The sequence below is a fragment of the Coffea eugenioides genome, chromosome 7, assembly GCF_003713205.1.
Source record: "Coffea eugenioides isolate CCC68of chromosome 7, Ceug_1.0, whole genome shotgun sequence".
Taxonomy (NCBI): Eukaryota; Viridiplantae; Streptophyta; class Magnoliopsida; order Gentianales; family Rubiaceae; genus Coffea; species Coffea eugenioides.
The window spans coordinates 36,950,464-36,969,359 of record NC_040041.1 but is presented as its reverse complement, the minus strand read 5'-3'; positions in this window follow the sequence as shown (position 1 = coordinate 36,969,359).

Genomic DNA, 18,896 nt, shown 5'->3' with positions numbered 1-18,896 from the left:
TTACACATTTTACTCCCTTTTGCCGCAAGGAAAAACACTAATTCACACAAAAACCATGGACCAAAGCCTTTCCCTCCCCACCAGATTCACAAATAGGAGTGAACACAAAGGAAGGAAACCCATAATGAGTTCAGCAAAAAATTTTCAACATTCAGATAGAAACCTGATGATGTACGAATGAGAAAAAGATGAGGAAAGGTTACCTTCGATCCCTTAAATAGCAAAACAATGCCCGAATGAAATGAACAACGCCCGAATGACAAGGAAATGAACTTCAGCGTGGACAAACGAAGCTTGACAAATTTCACCTTTGCTGCGAATTTCCTTCCAGGCTAGTGACTTGCCAAATTCGAACCTCAGTTTGATGGCTTTTTAGACGTTTTTTGTGGACAATTCCTGAACAAGATTTCCTCCCCTGACTTCCTAATTGGTACAGAAACAAAGATCTGCTCAAATTAAGCGACCAGTAAGGAGATAATAGGGTCCAAATCTGACGTGAAAGGCAGCCTGTGTAGCAAATTTTTCTGAAAATTTTTCTGAAAATTTTTCTTTCTCGTTTTCTCTTTGTTTTTGCTTTGTTCTATCTCCTGATCATCCCCTTTCATCCTCAGATTTCCCCAGATTACTCCTCAAGCTCCCTCTTTCTGGTTTCTCCTTTTTCCTCTTTCTTTTTCTTTCTCCCTCAGCCTAACCCTCTCTTTCTGGTTTCTTTTTCTTGTTTCTTCCCTCCCCCCCAGACTCCCAATTTCCTTTCTCCCGTAGCTTTTTCTCCAACCCTAGCCGCCAGCTCTTTCCTTCTTTCCTTTTTGTTTTTTTCTTTTTTTTCTTCCAATTTTCCTAAACTCAACACTTGTCTTGCCACCTATCATCTAGATGATGTGGTGTCAAAGAAATAAAGAAACACTTGTCCATTGTTTCCCCTAACACACTTGTCAACTATGCATTCCCTCCACTTGGCCCTATTGCATGTGTGCCAAATATTATTTTGTATTTTGTATTTTCCTTTTCAAAATCAATTTATAATAAATAAAAATGCTAATTTCCATTTACTTTACAAAATTCCATTTTATTTAGAAAAAATTGAGTTTGAAAAAGATAAAAATAGATTTTTATTGGGAATTTTCTTCTTCTTCTTCTTCTTTTTGAAATTTGATAATACTAATAATAATAATAAACAAATAAAGCTACTACCAACTTAATCAACTAAAATAAAGCAAAATAAAATAAAACAAGAATAAACAAATAAAATAAAAAAATACATCTAAAATTTAACTAAATCGAATTGAAATTTTGGTGTCTACAGTTTGCCCCTCTTTGTCTGAGTTTCGAAAAGACTCAAGACAAAGACGTAGACACCAAATACTTACCTGTAATTATTCTGCCATGAGCTGAAACCTGAAAATATATAAAGGTCAGTGGGATAAAATCCGATCTTGCCGTAAAATTAGTCAGTGGGATAATACCTGATCCTACCATAATAATTGGTCAGTGGGATAAAACTCGATCCTGCCATAACATCAGTCAGTGGGATAAAATCCAAGTCTGCCGAGGTTGGTGGGATACAACCCAAGTCCAATAAGATAAAAAAAAAATGGCCAGTGGGATACAACCCAAGCCTGCCGAGGTAGGAAGACACATTAGTGGGATGAACCTGTTGCTAACAATGATAGAAAAATACGACACACGTTAGTGAGAAAAACTCAATGCTAACGGTGAAAGAAAAAAAACGCGTTAGTAAGATATACTCGATGCTAACAATGAAAGAAAAAACACGTTAGTGAGATAAAATCGATGCTAATGGTGAAAAAAATAACACACGTTAGTGAAAAAAACTGGATGCTAACGGTGAAAGAAAAAAACACGTTAGTGAGATATACTCGATGCTAACGGTGAAAGAAAAAACATGTTAGTGAGATAAATTCGATACTAATGGATATAGTAGCCACGTTAGTGGGTTGGACCCAATGCTAACCGTGATAGAAGCCATGTTAGTGGGTTAAATTCGATGCTAACGGTAATAGAAAAATACGACACACGTTAACTCGATACTAATGGTGAAAGAAAAAACACGTTAGTAAGAAAAACTCGATGCTAATGGTGAAAGAAAAAACACGTTAGTGAGATAAACTCGATGCTAACGAATATAGAAGCCATGTTAGTGGGTTGGACCCGATGCTAACGGTGATAGAAGCCACATTAGGGTTAAATCTGATGCTAACGGTGAAAGAAAAAACACGTTACATGTTAGTGAGAAAAACTCGATGCTAACTGTGATAGAAGCCACGTTAGTGGGTTTAACCCCATGCTAACGGATATAGAAGACACGTTATTGCATGAAAAAAATTCTCGAATACTTACCTGAAAAGTCTTTTAAAAAATTGCCCCAATTTAAATCAATTTTTATACAACCAATCATTTGCTTTGCATTGTGGCATTGTTGCTCTTCCTTAAGGCCTTGATTCACACTTTCTCTTCTATTTGAACCCTGAATATTTAATTGTTGGACGACATTCCATGACTTTATTATAAAAATAATTTTTCCCAATTTTGCTATGTGAAACAATCAAAATAATACCACCACCATTCAATCTGTCCGGCTTTTGAGAAACGTCTAAACATGAGTATTTTGATGTTTTTTTCTCGATATTGCAAAACCCAACCTTGCACCGCAAATTGCATCCCGGTTGCCTAAACTTCCAATGCTAACTTAACATGAAAACTTATACATATGCACTTTTCAATAAATCGAGGAAACTGTCATTTGATAAGATCCAATGAAACAAATGAAACTATGCAACACCCAAAGAATTTTTATACAAAAATGTCAAAAATCAAAGTAATGCAAAAAATAACCATCGACTTGTATTGAAAGAAAAAAGATGACTTTAGAGAAATGAATCACAAATCCAGCAATTTATGTTGATGACCAAAATATGTTGGCCTGTAACAAAGTGCCCCATTTGACCCATTGGATATCCTCCGTCCGAAATTCAATGCTAGCAGAAAAGTCACAATGTGAAAAGGAATTCCAATGAACTGAGTCACATTTGCTCTCTTTGTGCAACCCTACCTTAGCATCATATTTTACCAAGATTACCCTCCATCCTTTTGTTTTTCTTTTTCTTTCTCTTTTTCCCTATTTTCCTTCTTGATTTTCTTTTTTTCTTTCTTCTTTTCTCTTTTAAAGTCGTTCTTGCGGGTTTTCACAGGATGAGCAGTGTCAACCTCACACCTAATCAATTCAAAAATACATCTTAAAAATTTTTTTAGCATCAGTGTATGAACATTATTTGCCAATTAATTAGCACATTTCTTGACAGAGATATTGCAAAAAACAGAAGTCGGGACTTTCGGCTTTTGTAATGGGGTCAGGTGGGTTGCTTAAAAAAGTTAAGACTTGAAAGCGGATTTTAAAAGTGGTTTAAATGATCTGAGATCGCATTGTTGCATCAATCCTATATTAGGGTTAAATCAAAACTTGCCCCAGTTTATTCTTAACTGAGGTTCTCTTTTCTTTCATTTCCTTTTTTTCGGCCTTCTACCATTCCTTTGAAATTTTCAAAATTTGTCCCAATTTATGCTTAATCGAGGTTCTCTTTTCTTTCATTTCCCTTTTTCGGCATTCTGCCATTCCTTTCATTTTTTGAAGTTTTTCCTTTCTTTTCTAACTTTCTTCTGTTAAAATTCAAATTTGTCCTAGTGTGGGGTTTGCGATTCTCAGGCGTTGCCAAACGAAATGATCATTCTGAAGGTTCAAAAGGGGTAACTAGGGATAGAGTGTTTGATTGGAAAAAAAGAGGGCCTGACTTTTATTCCGTTCCTTACATTAATTCTGAACGAAAACTTTCATTAATGCAAAATTTTTTGCATGTATCTGAATTAATTGACTGAGCAAAACTCCTGTTCATTCATATCTGTGAAACATAAGTGATCCGCCGGACAATACTCTTCCTTTTTCTTTTCTTTTCCTCATTTCTTTTTTTTTTTTTTGACAACAAACCCATTCCAATTTTGCACTGACAATAGTTGCCTCAACATTTTGTCTCTTTTCTGAGTAGTCACGATTTGACCCTTTTATTGTAAGCACAGGTCGCTCCTTTTGATTGCATTTGGTTGCTTCTCATCAAATAAAAATTATTGTTCTTAACACAGCTTTCCATCAGCCTCCTTTTTCTACTTTTTGTTCAAGTGACCACTAATTTTATTTCATTCATCTTGATCCCCATTCGGTCTGAGTTCCTCCTTCGAATCTCTTTGAAGTATGTTCGGATACCTTCTCGCTATTGCTACATTTTGAATTTTGAAATCACATTCATGCGGTATCGAGATTGCAGCCATTAAATTCCAGAATGGTAATATCCAGAGGGTCAGGGGGTTTTATTCTGGGCCATCTGAAAAGAATGTGTAAGTCACAATACATAAAAAATAGTACATTTTATTGCATTTCAAAAAAAAAAACTAAACTTAATATCATGTTACTTGCTAAACAAAACGTGTCTTCAAAAGCCACTTGATTGAAAACTATTTACAAAAATATAGTTAAACAAAAGACACACGCATGAATGATTTTCATGGATTTTAACCAAAGACAACTCCCCAAATTTATTGAAACTCCCTTCGAGAGAGGAGAAAATCAATGGTCTAACAGGTAGATAATTTTTTAAGAACTTGAGTGTGAGGAGGATTGGTTTGAATAGCGGATGTCTAGGTATGTGGTAGACCATAAGTGGGATAGGTGAAAACTTCCTTAGGTGGATTTATAACATGTGGAACAAAAGAGATTTGAATATAGGGTAAGGGGTAGTGGTTGCGGTTTAGGTTGATCAGCAGGTAAGGGATCATGTTGTACACTGCCGCTGCTACCAGCAACCAACTAATCAATCACGCACCGTTGTGCAGTCATCTCCATGCTTAACTCATTGAAATTTGTTTAACACCTCGGACGATTCAGGATGTGTACTCGTGTTTACACTATTTCTTGAATCTCGGCTATGTGACTGTGTAATGATAGGGTTTTTTTGTGTAGTTATATTTGCAATTACTTGAAAATTTAGGAAAAATCCTATTTAGATTCCCTTCTTAATTAACTGTAGAAAGAAAAGAAAAAAGAAAAAAGAAAAAGACACGAGTTAGTAAAAATTAAAGTAATTCGGATGCATGTCCTATTGGGGAGACCTTTTGTACCAAAGGTAGGTCTAGAATGAGAATGCAATCCTCTAGGGTAGGCACTGACGGGTATTTTACATACGTGCAAGCTAAAAAATACCGAATTACACCCGTTCACTGCAAGTATACAGATCAACTAGTAGTTTAGGGTATATATCGGGTCGATCCCACAAGGAAGAGTGAACAATTACCGGTATTACTAAAGCTTCTCTATTATTTAGACTATCAATGAATTATAACAAATTTAACCTACTGAAATTATACAAAATAACAAATGAAAGCTCCTTAGGTTGTGGTATCCCTAACTACTCATGCAAGTACTATATTTGGATCATTAATTACTACATCTAGGCTAGTTATGGTGTAATTTCCTTATGCATTTGAATCCTACTTTCGTAGTGAATCAATTATACTTATAACTAATCCATACCTATTCTCATGGTTATGAAATTAGCTACAAGTTCATTTCTTCAATGAAATTACATGAAATGAATCACTAAAAACCACATAAGTGCACCTCTACTTTCGTGAGTGTACTCCCTATGTTTAGCACTTCTTGAACTAGTGTTAAATCTCAATTTTCATTGCAGAAACAACACCTTAAATAATCACAATCAATGGTACCAGATTAATCATGATTTAAAGAGCCAAAGTGCTAAATAACTTGCTCAAATCATAGCAGTCAAATAACCAAATAATAAACACTAACAATTATAGAAAGGTCAACCAAACCCAAGGCTTAAACTTTAGAAACACATAATGAACACAAAATCCAGAACTTGTATATTAACTAAACTTGGAATCAAATACAAAAGATAAAGAGTTTGGAAGGAATACAACCCTTGTCACATGAGCTTTCTTCCTTGCCTTCTTCATCCTCCATCTTCATCCTAATCTAGATAATAAACAAGAATGGAAAAGCTACACTACTCTATACTAAGCTAAACTAACACTAGGGAGATGAAAGAGCTACATTTCTGCAGCTTCAAGCTTTCTCCCGTAGCTCTCTTCTATTTTTCTGCTATGGACTCCAATCTCCCCTTCTTGCAATGAATTTTGCTCTTTTATGATGAAAGGTGGTCAAGAAATGAGGATTACATCTCCCTTTTACAGCTGGGAATGTTTCTCACATGTCTAGCATCCAATGTGAGTTGGTGGAGGTGAAATTGAGTTTTATGCATACAGAGCAGCCTTTTCTGACCACAATCCGGCCAGGAATCCGGCCACATTCCGGCCGGATTGCTACAGTGACCATTTGGTCACTTCTGGTTCAATTTCCAGCTCTGCTCCGATTTTGCATCAACTTCCACTGAACTTTTCTTGATGATAAAAGCTGATTTAGCTCTTGACCAAAACATAAAACTTGTATCCCTTTGAGTTAGCTTTCCAATGCATCAAGAATCATCTCATTTGGATCTGTGTAGGCTGAGAAATGACCGAAATACCCTTACCTGCTCATTGCCCTGTTCCAGTTTCGACCAGTAGAAATTTGCTATTGTAATTCGGCATTTTGACCTGGAAAACCTTCAAACTGGATTTAGATGTCTTCACCAAAGTTGTAGATCTATCTCTTATCTTCAAATTGGTTCAAGAATCATCTTAATCCGATCATTGTAACTCAAGTTATAGCCGAAATACGAAAATGTGTCAAAACTGTCAAAATACACAAAATCCAAGTAAAAAATGATAAAAACCTCATTTAATCACTTAAAAGCATTTTTCACCAATTATAGCCAAAATGATTCATATTCTACCGATAATATAACTAAAGTGACTAAAAATAATATAAAATATCATACAATTATTACGTAAATTAGTCACTTATCAGGCACTATACAATACCTGATAAATCTGATCAACTTATTGATATTCGAGTGAAAAGTAATTTGAAAAAATATGGCCAATTGGAGTGAGAAGAGACATTTGTTCTAACAAAATGAGGACAAAGTCCGAATGGATTGATTGATTTGATTAACATATAAAGTGATGTGTAAAAGAGCCTACTCTTAAAAGGATTGCAATGTCTCGACTAGTTTATTCAGTGAACCTTAGATTGAAACCCTAAAAGAGAACAAACGGGTCAAATGGATCGGATGAAATTGATGATTTATTCAAAAATTAACTGAATAGCTCTAAAATTGGGTAAACTGGTCAAATAAATTGAATGAAATTGACGATTTATTCAAAATTAACTGGATCACCCTAAAAATGGGCAAACTGATCAAATGAATTGAATGAAATTGATAATTTATTCAAAACTGAATGGATCACCCTAAAAAAAAGGGTAAACTGATCAAATGAATTGAATGAAATTGATAATTTATTCAAAACCGAATAGATCACCCTAAAAATGGATAAACTGGTCAAATGAATTGAATGAAATTGATAATTTATTTAAAATTAACCGGATTATCCTAAAAATGAATAAATTGATAAAATGGATTGGATGAAATTGATGATTTATTTCAAAATTGATTAGATTGTCCTAAAAGTGAATGAATGGATTGAGTTAATGATTTATTCAAAAATGACTAAATTGTTCTAAAAGTGAATGAATTGATCAAATAGATGAAATGGAGTTAATGATTTATTCAAAAATGACTGGATTGTCCTAAAAATAAATGAATTGAATAAATAGGTTGGATGAAATTGATGAATAAATTGGTCAAATGGATTAAATGAAACTGATGGTTTATTCAAAAATTGATTGAATTGTCTACCCATTGGTAATTTTAAAAAATTCATTGCGATGCATTAGTTTATGAGCCTTCTAAAATCAAGATTTGGCCTCAATATATTTACCATCTCAACAATGAGGAATTATTTGTGAATTTCTTCAAATTAATGTCCTTGACGCAAGGGATTTTTGCCAATTTTGATAAAATTGCCAAAAGCTGATTATTAGATGCTCATATTCTAATGTACAAAACTATTCCATCATTCTCAATGTCGTCATCGTGGAAGGAATCAGATCCTACCTTACCTTGTGTACTATCCTTTTGGATGGTACAAGAAATATAAACGTGCAAATCTCATTGGATTACATATCCGAGACACAAGGTGATTTATTCCTATTGTGGGATCCCCTACATGGTATTCCCTCTATGGTTGATGCATGATGCCAATTTATTAAGCAATTAAATATGCAATTTGAAATGAAAGCATGACCTAAAGGGACCCTTTGTATGCTAGGGTGGGTCTAAAATGATGTGCAATTATTAACCTACAAATACAATACATCGAAATTTAAACGTGCAATAACCTATCTAAGAGGGTAGGTTCTAAAAGAGTATCATGCTAGAACTCTTATTTCCTGGTGTTTGTGAATGCAAAAAAAAAAAAAAATGAGAAAACAAGGAAATGTTGGTTTAACAAATAATCACATAACACGTTGGGGCAATTTAGATAACACAAAAAGTAAAGGAAAGAGGGGTGAAATCCCTCCCTTCGTGTCTAGTGTTCTTAGTTGGATAAGGTTGACTCTATCCTAGGCAATTTCTAATATGGATGCAAGAGATTGGGCTCACTAATGCATCTAGACTCGATAAAGTTTCAGGTTCTCAAACCTTCAGACCAAAGGCGAAGGGTCATCAATTCCAAGGCCTAAGAGTCGGTGATTCGAGTGATCCCTTGGACATTACTACGCACACGTCGTGCCACAGCCACATGTCCAAGTGGATCAATCCTAATCCTAAATAGGGAAGAGTGGTATGACAACCACTAAAAGTAAAAAAGAAACGAAGGGTTATAAAATAAAACGTATGCACGTATGAGTGTTCCTTTTGAAGGGAGGGATTAAATACCATCAAATGTGGTTGAAGGTTCTAGGGTAGCTACCCCCCTCCCCAAGATGTAAGTGCGATAAACATAAGTAAATGAAAGAAATAAACACATTATTCACATACACGGATATCGAGATGATTGCGCGTGTTAAATGCAAAAAATTCTAAAAAGAAAAAATGCAACTTAAAACCTCCAAATGTGATATATAAGAAGGTTAGAATAAGAAAAGAATTGACTAAATCAAAGGTTCGGATTCTCTAAATCCCCAGTGGAGTCGCCAAGCTGTCGCACCCCATTTTTAAAAGAAAAAATAAATTTACATGTTTAGAAAAATAAAGAGAAATGAATTTTGGCCAATTTTTGAGTGAAAATGAGAGTTTGATTTTTAGAAAATAAATAAAGAAAATGGGCCTAAAATGGGGTTTAAAGGTACGATGATTTTGGCCCAAAATAATAGTTTAAAAATGGGTTTTTAATGAAAAATAGGAGTCGCCACTTGGTATTGAGTTAAGGTGTACCAAGTCACCTAAAATGAATTTTGAAAAAAAAGTAGAAAAACCCTTTTTAAACGACTCCAAATCTTTGAAAATCAGAGAAAAATGTTCGGGTGTCACATTTGAAAAAAGGGAAAGCAAGGATAAAATTCAAGGCACCCTTTCAACCTAACCAAAGTTAGTTGCATGATTTAGTCAAAAATTTTCTTAATTTAACCTATAAAATTTATCACATTTGGATGTTTACTATATGAATGCAAATCTAGACCTAATGGTTATCGGAGGGTCGGTATGTCTCTTCAAATCTTGATTGATGTAAATTGCATTAATTGTGACGTCCAAAAAGTGATTCCTTGAAGAGGTCACAAAGGTGCAACATATGAGACTCAAAAAAAAGAAAAGAAGAGAAAATAATAATATATAAATATACATGACCTAAAAGAATGCATTATAATGGGTATGGGAGACTAGCATTTGAGACTTTAATTTTTCCTTTAATAGAGGGAATACGAACGTCCTAAGGTTAGAAAGCCATACTCGTCCATATCCCATATTCGAGGGGGTATTTTCTATCTAACCAAGCAAATGATCTGATCTAATTCTAATTTAAATGAAATGCAAGGTTAATGTCATGTTTCACACATAGGGATAAGGAATATACATATAGGAAAATAGGGGAATAGGGGATAAGGGATATACATATAAGGGAACTATGGGATAAAAAATGAAATGTCACGCAAAATGATAAAAAAATCCTAAAAAGTAGAAAATATGCATGAAAGTGTAGTGATTGTCACACAGACATGATCTAGTGCGCGGATGGTCCCTAAGGATCTAGCGTTGGACTAACCCATGTCTATAAGTTCCCACTAGCATTGGACTAGTGAGAAATCAGAAAAAAGGGCCACAACTAGCGTTGGACTAGTGTGGAGACGTCACACATTGATTATAAGACTATAGCATTTGGTTTTGGTAGGTTTCGTTTTAAACCCCTAATTTCATTTTATTTTAATTTAGACCCTTAATCTTGTAATAATAATGATTTGACCTCTCAAACTTCTTTAATTGTTTCAATTAGGTCCTCGCTTGTTTTAATTTCTTGAATATAGGTTGTGTACTTTCATTTAATGGTTTAATTGCTCAATTTCATGTTTATTTCCATTTCTTGTGATTATTTGTTAATTAAAGTGATGCCTTGACCCCTTTTTCTTTGTTTTGGAGGGTAAATAAGAAAATTTCATTTTATTAGGTCACCAATTCAAGGGAGGTATACTCTACACTTTATTTTGATTTTACTTGATCCAATGTACTCCTATGTGATTTTATGTGTGTGATTGCATGCTTTTTGAATGTTTTATTTCATTTATTTATTTAGTCACTTTAGTTGTTTTAATTTAGTATTTTTATTTTATTTTAATTTTAATTTTTGGGTTATTTGAGAGGCATTTAAATGCCAAATTGTAATAGTTAGGCATTTATTTTATTTATTTATTTCATTCCTTCTCCTTTTAGATTGTAGTTAGAGCCCCCAAATGTAACAGTTAGAGCTTTATTTGCTTTATTTGTGTTTTGCGTGCTTGTTGTTTACGTGTTACTCGCTTTCTTAGGGTCTTGCATCTAGATATCATGCTTATGTACTATAAATAAGTGGAAAGGACTAGGTACTCTTCTTGAGCGTAAGTTGTGAATCATGAATGTTATAGGCGTAAAACATTTATCATGATATTTGGAAAAAAATAGCTATATATGTCTGATAGGAATCTTAAATGTGGTTGATTTACACTTGGGAGTGGCCATCTCAAGTTGTGAATTACCCTATTTTTGGATTCTTGTACCCGAATTCCCAAGAGTTAAGGGCATTTGGATGAGAGTCAACATTACAACTGCTTATGAGATAAACTATTTTGGCAAAGGTCAAGGTGTGGAGAATTCTAGTCTTGGACCTAAGAGTGAACCGATCGAGAAGAGTGAACATGTTTGGCTAGGCTTTCTATAGATCATGGCTAGACTGTCATGTGTGTTTGAGAAACTAGCACTATAGACCTCTTTCCCTTCTCTTATATTTGTGTGGACTTTTAGATGTTCATGCGATCAGCTTAACTACAATTTCCCATGTATGTCTATCACTCTTGTGATATTAGATACCTGTAGTTCGGTTTTTTATGAACTACCCTTATCTATACTTCCTTGATACCTATTAATTAGTCAAAGTATAGACTTGACTTTGATTACTATCATGCCGAGATTGAGAGTTTTGAAATTTTATATGGAGATTTTGAGAAAAAGAATTTGGGTTTTATACCTGTATGCAAAAACTCGAGATAAGGTGTGGAACTTTTGATATACAAAGTATGCTTTAGGGTTTCGTTATGCACATAAGTGATAATGGTACCCCTTGTGTTAAGACCCCAGAATAGGAATAAGTGGCATAATATCTTGAGGTATTGCCCTACCTGTGTTCTACTTTCTCGTCTATCTCATTTGAGAATGGCTAAATTTAATCTCTCGTGGTTGGATTTGGAGTGAATGAGCTTAAAAGTTATATGGCTAGAGTTTTCAATTGTAATTAGTTACTTATTTTGATCATTTGATTTGCCTGGCGACCTATCACTTGAGTTTAAGCGAATCGGTGAGATGGCAAGTTTGGCTGAAATACATAAGAAAATAGAGATTTTTCAACAGGAAGTAGAATTCCAAAATAGATTAGCTGAGCACTGGGAAGGACGATGGAAACAAAAATATTTGGAGAAAATAGAGCTGTTGCACAAGAACATAGAATTGAAAAAGAAATACGAAGGGATCCCGGAAGAAGTGCGGAATAAGTTTGAATTGGTGCATTCGCCTAGTCGAATAGCATCTCAGGACATTCCTAGTAATCAAGATAAAAGGGGCGAAGGAAGTTCTCGCTATATCAAATGGAAACGTAAAGATATTAGTGATGATGAATTTGCTATGAAGGATAAAGAGAGGAAGAAAAGAAAGAATGGACACTTCAAGAAGAGATGCGTAGCTGCTAAGTGTGAAACATGTAACAAAATTCATACGGGATTATGTTATTTGAAAACTGGTGCATGTTTTGGATGTGGCCAACTTGGACATCAGGTGAGGAACTGTCCAAGACAAATGAATTTCGCAATGGTGAAGCAGCTGTAATAGTCAAAGTTAGCAATTAGTGATGTTTTGCATGAAATAGTTGTAATTATTGGACTATGTGTAGTGAAATTTTTATGTAGTAAGTTGTATCTCTGTTAGAAACAGTAGACTTGGTACCTGATGTTTTAATTAGTGATATTAAATGTTAGTGGTTGGCAGCATTGAATCCCTATTTATGAATCTATTACTATAATTTAGTCTTGAATTTAGCAAGAATTCTTCATTCGTGGTTCGAAAGGAAGAAATTTTGATTAGAGAGGGTGATTCGGATCTAGTGGTACAATTGTAAAAATAAGAGAGGCCTTACGTTGTGGACGATTTGTCAACGTACAGTGTATAAGTTTAAGAACTAGCAAGAGTAGTAACCAAGTTTCAAATCTTCTTTTCATCGAGTTTGAAGTTTGTGTCACCTTTCACTTTTTGATACCTTCATTGATCTTTCTTAACATGTTAATTTAGCCATTGCATTATTAAGATTTTCTCTCTAAGTAAGATTGTGGTAGCGGCATGAGTGAGGGGAAGCTCTTGAGAAGTAGAGGAAAACCCTGAAGAATCGAGTTTTGCGAGCAAATGAGAGAATTTCGAGAATGAAATTCTTTTAAGTGGGAGAGAGTGTGAGGATCCGAAAAATTTCTTTATTTCATTTATTTTATTTTTTTTAAATAGATTTTCCTTACTTTACTTTATTGCCTTAATTTTCTAGATATTTTTACAAGTGAGTCACGTTTTTAAATCATTTTTCATGTATAAGTTAGTGCATGTTAAGTTCGAAGTGCATTACGGAGGTAGGACCCACTAATGCGGTACGTGCGTTAAATTTTTGAAAATTAGGAGGAGTTTTGTGCAAAGTAATATTATTTTATCAGGTGCTAAGGGATAATTAGAGGTTGACAAGATATTTTAGCAATTGACAGACAATTGGATGAGGATTAACCATAGAAAGCCAAGTGTCACAAAAGCTATGGAGCTTTGACTTGGATTTAGACTATTCTTAGCCTTTAATAAACATAAAATTTGACCAAACTAACCCTTTATATTTCATCTTCTTGGCCGGCCATATTAAGAGAAAAAAAGAGAGGAAAGGTCATCTTCAACCTCCAAATCTAGCTTGAATCCATGAGTATTCACCATAAACTTGCAATCCAAACCATAAAAGTGACCTTTTGGGAGGATGAAGGGATTTGGTGGAGTGATTTGCGAAAGAGAAGCTCTTGGTTTCCATTTCTTCTTAGGGTTTCAAGGTAACTACATCAAGAAGCCCTCTTTTCTTTTATTACTTGCATATGGGTAGATTTAGACCTTGATTTTGGTAGTTTACTTGGAAAATTTCACGGTTTAAATGGTGGTTGGCAAATTTCAGCTTTTAGTGAAAATTTTCAGCCTTGACATGATGGTTTGAGTTTGGCTATGATCTAGTAATTTTGCCATGTGAGTTTTCTAGTTTTTATATGTTATTTTGGCTTGATTATAGGAAATTTCAGCTTGTAGTTAAAAATTTCAGCCTATGGTTTAATTTTTCTAGCTTGAGTAGGTAATGGTTATATGCTATGTATATGCTTGAAAATTTTTTCCGCAGGAGACTTTGAGAAGTCTTGGGATATCTATTATATTTTGGTGTAGAAAAGTCAAAATTGAGTTCCGTTTGTTGCGTTTGAAACTAGATTCAGAGTAATTCGTACCATGAAAATTTTAGAATTTTTCCCAATTCCTATGAATATCTGTGATTTTTCAAAGTTGACTAAATTTCCACACCTGTTCTATTTTTCTACTAGATGAAGGAGCAACTTGAGACTGGAATTTGACTGAATTGTGGATAGAATCTTACAAATGTGTTTTCTGGGAAATTGTAATCCTTTGAGTTTATTTTCCAACAGTATAACGTTTATAAATTTTGGACTTAAGAAGCTTGAGATATGATTTTTTAAATAGTATCGCGCAAAACTGGAGAAAATTCTATTTTTCAAAAGTTGTTCTTGCTTTCATTTCCAACTTCAAGTTAGAGTTGTAGAACCATTTTGAGCTTGGTTTTATGATTAGAGTTGAGATAATTTGATTGGTTTGAAAGTGTTTTCCTTTGAATATGGTAGCTTGGACTAGTGGATCTCATGGCACTTTACATACTTGATTTTAGGACTTAAAAGGTGAGGTCGGAAATGCTCCTGAGGCAAACACTTAAGCTTGTTGCTGTGGTGAGTGTTCCAACTGTATGTTTCATGCTCATTGTTGCTAGAAATTGCTAGGCACATGATTTGTCGTTTCATAGGTAAGTGTGTACTTCATCGCACTTGACCTAACGACTCAACTTCTTATTCATGCATGTACCAGCAATTTGATTTACAAGTAACCTGTATCTGGATTTGAAATACTTGAAATGCTTGAGAACATGATATGCTAAGCTTACTTGTGACTTGATCTTGTCTAGGCGAGTGTGCCTTTATGTGCACTCAACCTTCGTGAACTTGAAATAACTAATCCTGCGTGCAGACTTGCATGTTTATGTGCATGGCTGTAGATCGGCTGCATTCCTCTTGCAGCTATTGAATTGTAGACCAGTTGCATTCCTCTTGCAATGATTGAACTAGGCTCTTGGACCCTTATCCGAGACGTCGAGTAAGTGAAAACTTGGGTTACTCATACGTATGCGTGAATATAGGTCAGTAATGGTTGAACTGAGCTCTCGTCGGACCTCTTGCTTGAGACCAGCCTCAGAGCGGTTGGGTAAACCGGGCAACATTTTGAGCTTGGTTTTATGATTAGAGTTGAGATAATTTGATTGGTTTGAAAGTGTTTTCCTTTGAATATGGTAGCTTGGACTAATGGATCTCATGGCACTTTATATACTTGATTTTAGAACTTAAAAGGTGAGGCCGGAAATGCTCCTGAGGCAAACACTTAAGCTTGTTGCCGTGGTGAGTGTTCCAACTGTATGTTTCATGCTCATTGTTGCTAGAAATTGCTAGGCACATGATTTGTCATTTCATAGGTAAGTGTGTACTTCATCGCACTTGACCTAACTCGACTCAACTTCTTATTCATGCATGTACCAGCAATTTGATTTACAAGTAACCTGTATCTGGATTTGAAATACTTGAAATGCTTAAGAACATGATATGCTAAGCTTACTTGTGACTTGATCTTGTCTAGGCGAGTGTGCCTTTATGTGCACTCAACCTTCGTGAACTTGAAATAATTAATCCTGCGTGCTGATTTGCATGCTTATGTGCATGGCTATAGATCGGCTGCATTCCTCTTGCAGCTATTGAATTGTAGACCAGTTGCATTCCTCTTGCAATGATTGAACTAGGCTCTTGGACCCTTATCCGAGACGTCGAGTAAGTGAAAACTTGGGTTACTCATACGTATGCGTGAATATAGGTCAGTAATGGTTGAACTGAGCTCTCGTTGGACCTCTTGCTTGAGACCAGCCTCAGAGCGGTTGGGTAAACGGGGCAACCTTGGGTAAAGGACAAAGTTCCTAATTTGTTTACTCCTAACTGGAATTCATGACTTGAACTCTGATATTTCTGAATACGGAGCGTTAAGTGACAACTAACGTCTTCAATTATTAACTACGTGAGCGTTAGACAATGACTCCACTCTTGAATACCTGAATACTTGGGGCTATAAGTCATATCTTGAATATCTAAATATTTGGGACTATAAGCCCAATCCAGGGTTAGTTGGTCGAATCGAGCCGGCAAGAGCTTGGTCGAGGAGATCGATGAACCTTGAATACTTCTTTGACGTTCGGGCCCGGTAGGGGGATGATCGGTGGACGGAGATTGATGTTTAATGGTGTTCTATGGATATTTTAATTTCCTGGTTGACGGAGAGTCAACAGACCTCGGACAAGCTACTGTGAAAACTGCTCCTGAAAGCGGACTATATCCTTTGACATGAACGTGTTCTTTATGGTATACTTTTGCACGATCTATAATGATTACCTGTTTTACTATATACTATGCCATGATTAATACGAGCATGACTAGTTTTCTGATATTCTGTGAATGATATCATACCTGCTAGTTTACTTGCCTGTTTTCATGGAATCTCACTGGATTTTTAGCTCATTCTATGAATTTGTTTTCCTTATAGGGATGAGAGCATGAGAAGTTGAATTGGGGAGGGCTTAGATTTCATCTAAGTTTGTTAGTTGCTCACGCGAGCACTCCATAGATGTCTGGCTGGCTTGCTTGATTTGATTTTTGCAAGTTTGACTCCTTGGCTGTATTTATAGATTGTATGGGTATTGCAGGTCCATGAGTGTACACATTGAAGGTTGTAATTGATATGGAGCTTTATTATTGAGGTTATTATTTATAATTTCAGGATGCGTGACTAAGTTCTGGCGAGAGTTAGACAGGCGGTCCGCCAAACCCTTGGGTACGTCCTAGGGGAAGGTGGGGCTGTCACAGTTTCTGCACTCACTCGATTTTCAACTGTTTTCATGATATTTAAGAAAAATTCACCTTAAACCATAAAAATGTGCTATTTTCAACCAAATACACTTAGAAATATATGATCATGCATTAATATAACACAAACATGAACTACACTAAATGCATGAAAGGTATGATTTGAACATGAAAATTCCTTTTTTCCCTCCTTATAAGCTCTTTTGCTCTTGAAAGAAATTGCATGAATCCTTGCCATTGCCTCATACAAAACACACAAAAATACTAATCAAACAACTAAAACCAACTAAAAACAAGAAATCGTTGGATTGTCTCCCAACAAGCGCTTCTTTATAGTCATTAACTTGACTATAGTGCCTCATTTTTTAATGAGGCTTAGTTAACGAATAATCCACCATTTTAGGTCATGGTGGATCATTAAAAGGTGGCTTAACAACTAGAGCCACGTGTTCTACTGATATGAGAGGTGGAAGTAGCTTACCTAACTCAAGTGAGTCGTAGATATTACCTTGGATGTGCATCACTTGAGTACTCACCAAAGGAGATGCCATGAGGGTTTCTTGAGCAATAATACCTTTAGAACCTATACCTTCAGCACATTCATCAAGAGGGGTTATCAATGAGTCGTTAAGGCTAACCTCTTGAGGTTCCATGTTAGGTCCAAAGATACTATCATGTGAAATGGACATTTTTTAATTGAAATTCAAATTAGATTCATCATTTTGACCATAATTTAATCCATTGTCACATAAAACATTCCCACCATTCATAATAAGGTCATTTTGCATATTATTAGAAGAAATAACTTCACACAATACATGTAATTGTTTTTGTATTCTACAAAAGTGAAAGGTTAATTCGTCTAATCTTTCCTCAACCCTATCAAAACGATTGGAAGTCGCATTAGCTAGCTTTTCTATGGCTAAATCAAATTGATTAGAAGAATTTTCTACAGCTAGCTCTCAAGATGCATTAGAATCATTAGCTAATGGTTCACTTTCTAATTTCCAAGGTAGAGGTGCATTAGCTAACCTTTCTATTGTTAATTCCCTAGATGGTTTTGATTCATAGTGGACACATTCAGATTGGTAATCATATAAACAAGGAGAAGCACTATTAGCACATTGATTATCCCAACCATAATCACAAGAATTGCCCCAATTAGGACTATATTGATCAAGATAAGGATTGCAATGCCCAAATTCATCATAATAATCCATATTTTGTACTTGTCTACATGTATGAGTAGCATGATAACCTCCACACAAGTCACAAATCATATGATTAGAATAAAAGTATTAACAATCATCTTTTGTTCAATCTCATGCTTAATGGTGTCCCATTGAACTTGTAACATTATAATATCAAATTTAGCCTTTAAACACCTTAAACCATCTTCAAACGACATACCTTCGGTAATTTCTTGGTTACCTCTATTCAAGAAGCTTTGCACTTGGTAACCATTCTTTACCAAACTTTCACTTCTTATGCATTGTTCTGCAAATTGACCTACCCTCGTGATTACCTAAAAGTGCTTTTTAACAACTTAAAAGCAAGATTAGTAAGAAGAATATATATAAAACACATCCACACATAAAACACAAAAATAAAATTTAAGACTAACACAACAAACTAAACTCCATTAAATACACAAGAAAAACTATTAAAATGTCTAAACTAATAAAGTTGCTATTCACACTGATATTGCCAAAAATCTTCCCCGGCAACGGCGCCAAAAACTTGATGGGTTTTTAGTATAAGTACAAGTTTAAATTCAATTTATACCCATTTTGACTGCAAGTATACAGGTCAACTAGTAGTTTAGGACATATATCGGGTCGATCCCACGAGAAAGATTTGGACAATGATCGACACTACTAAAACT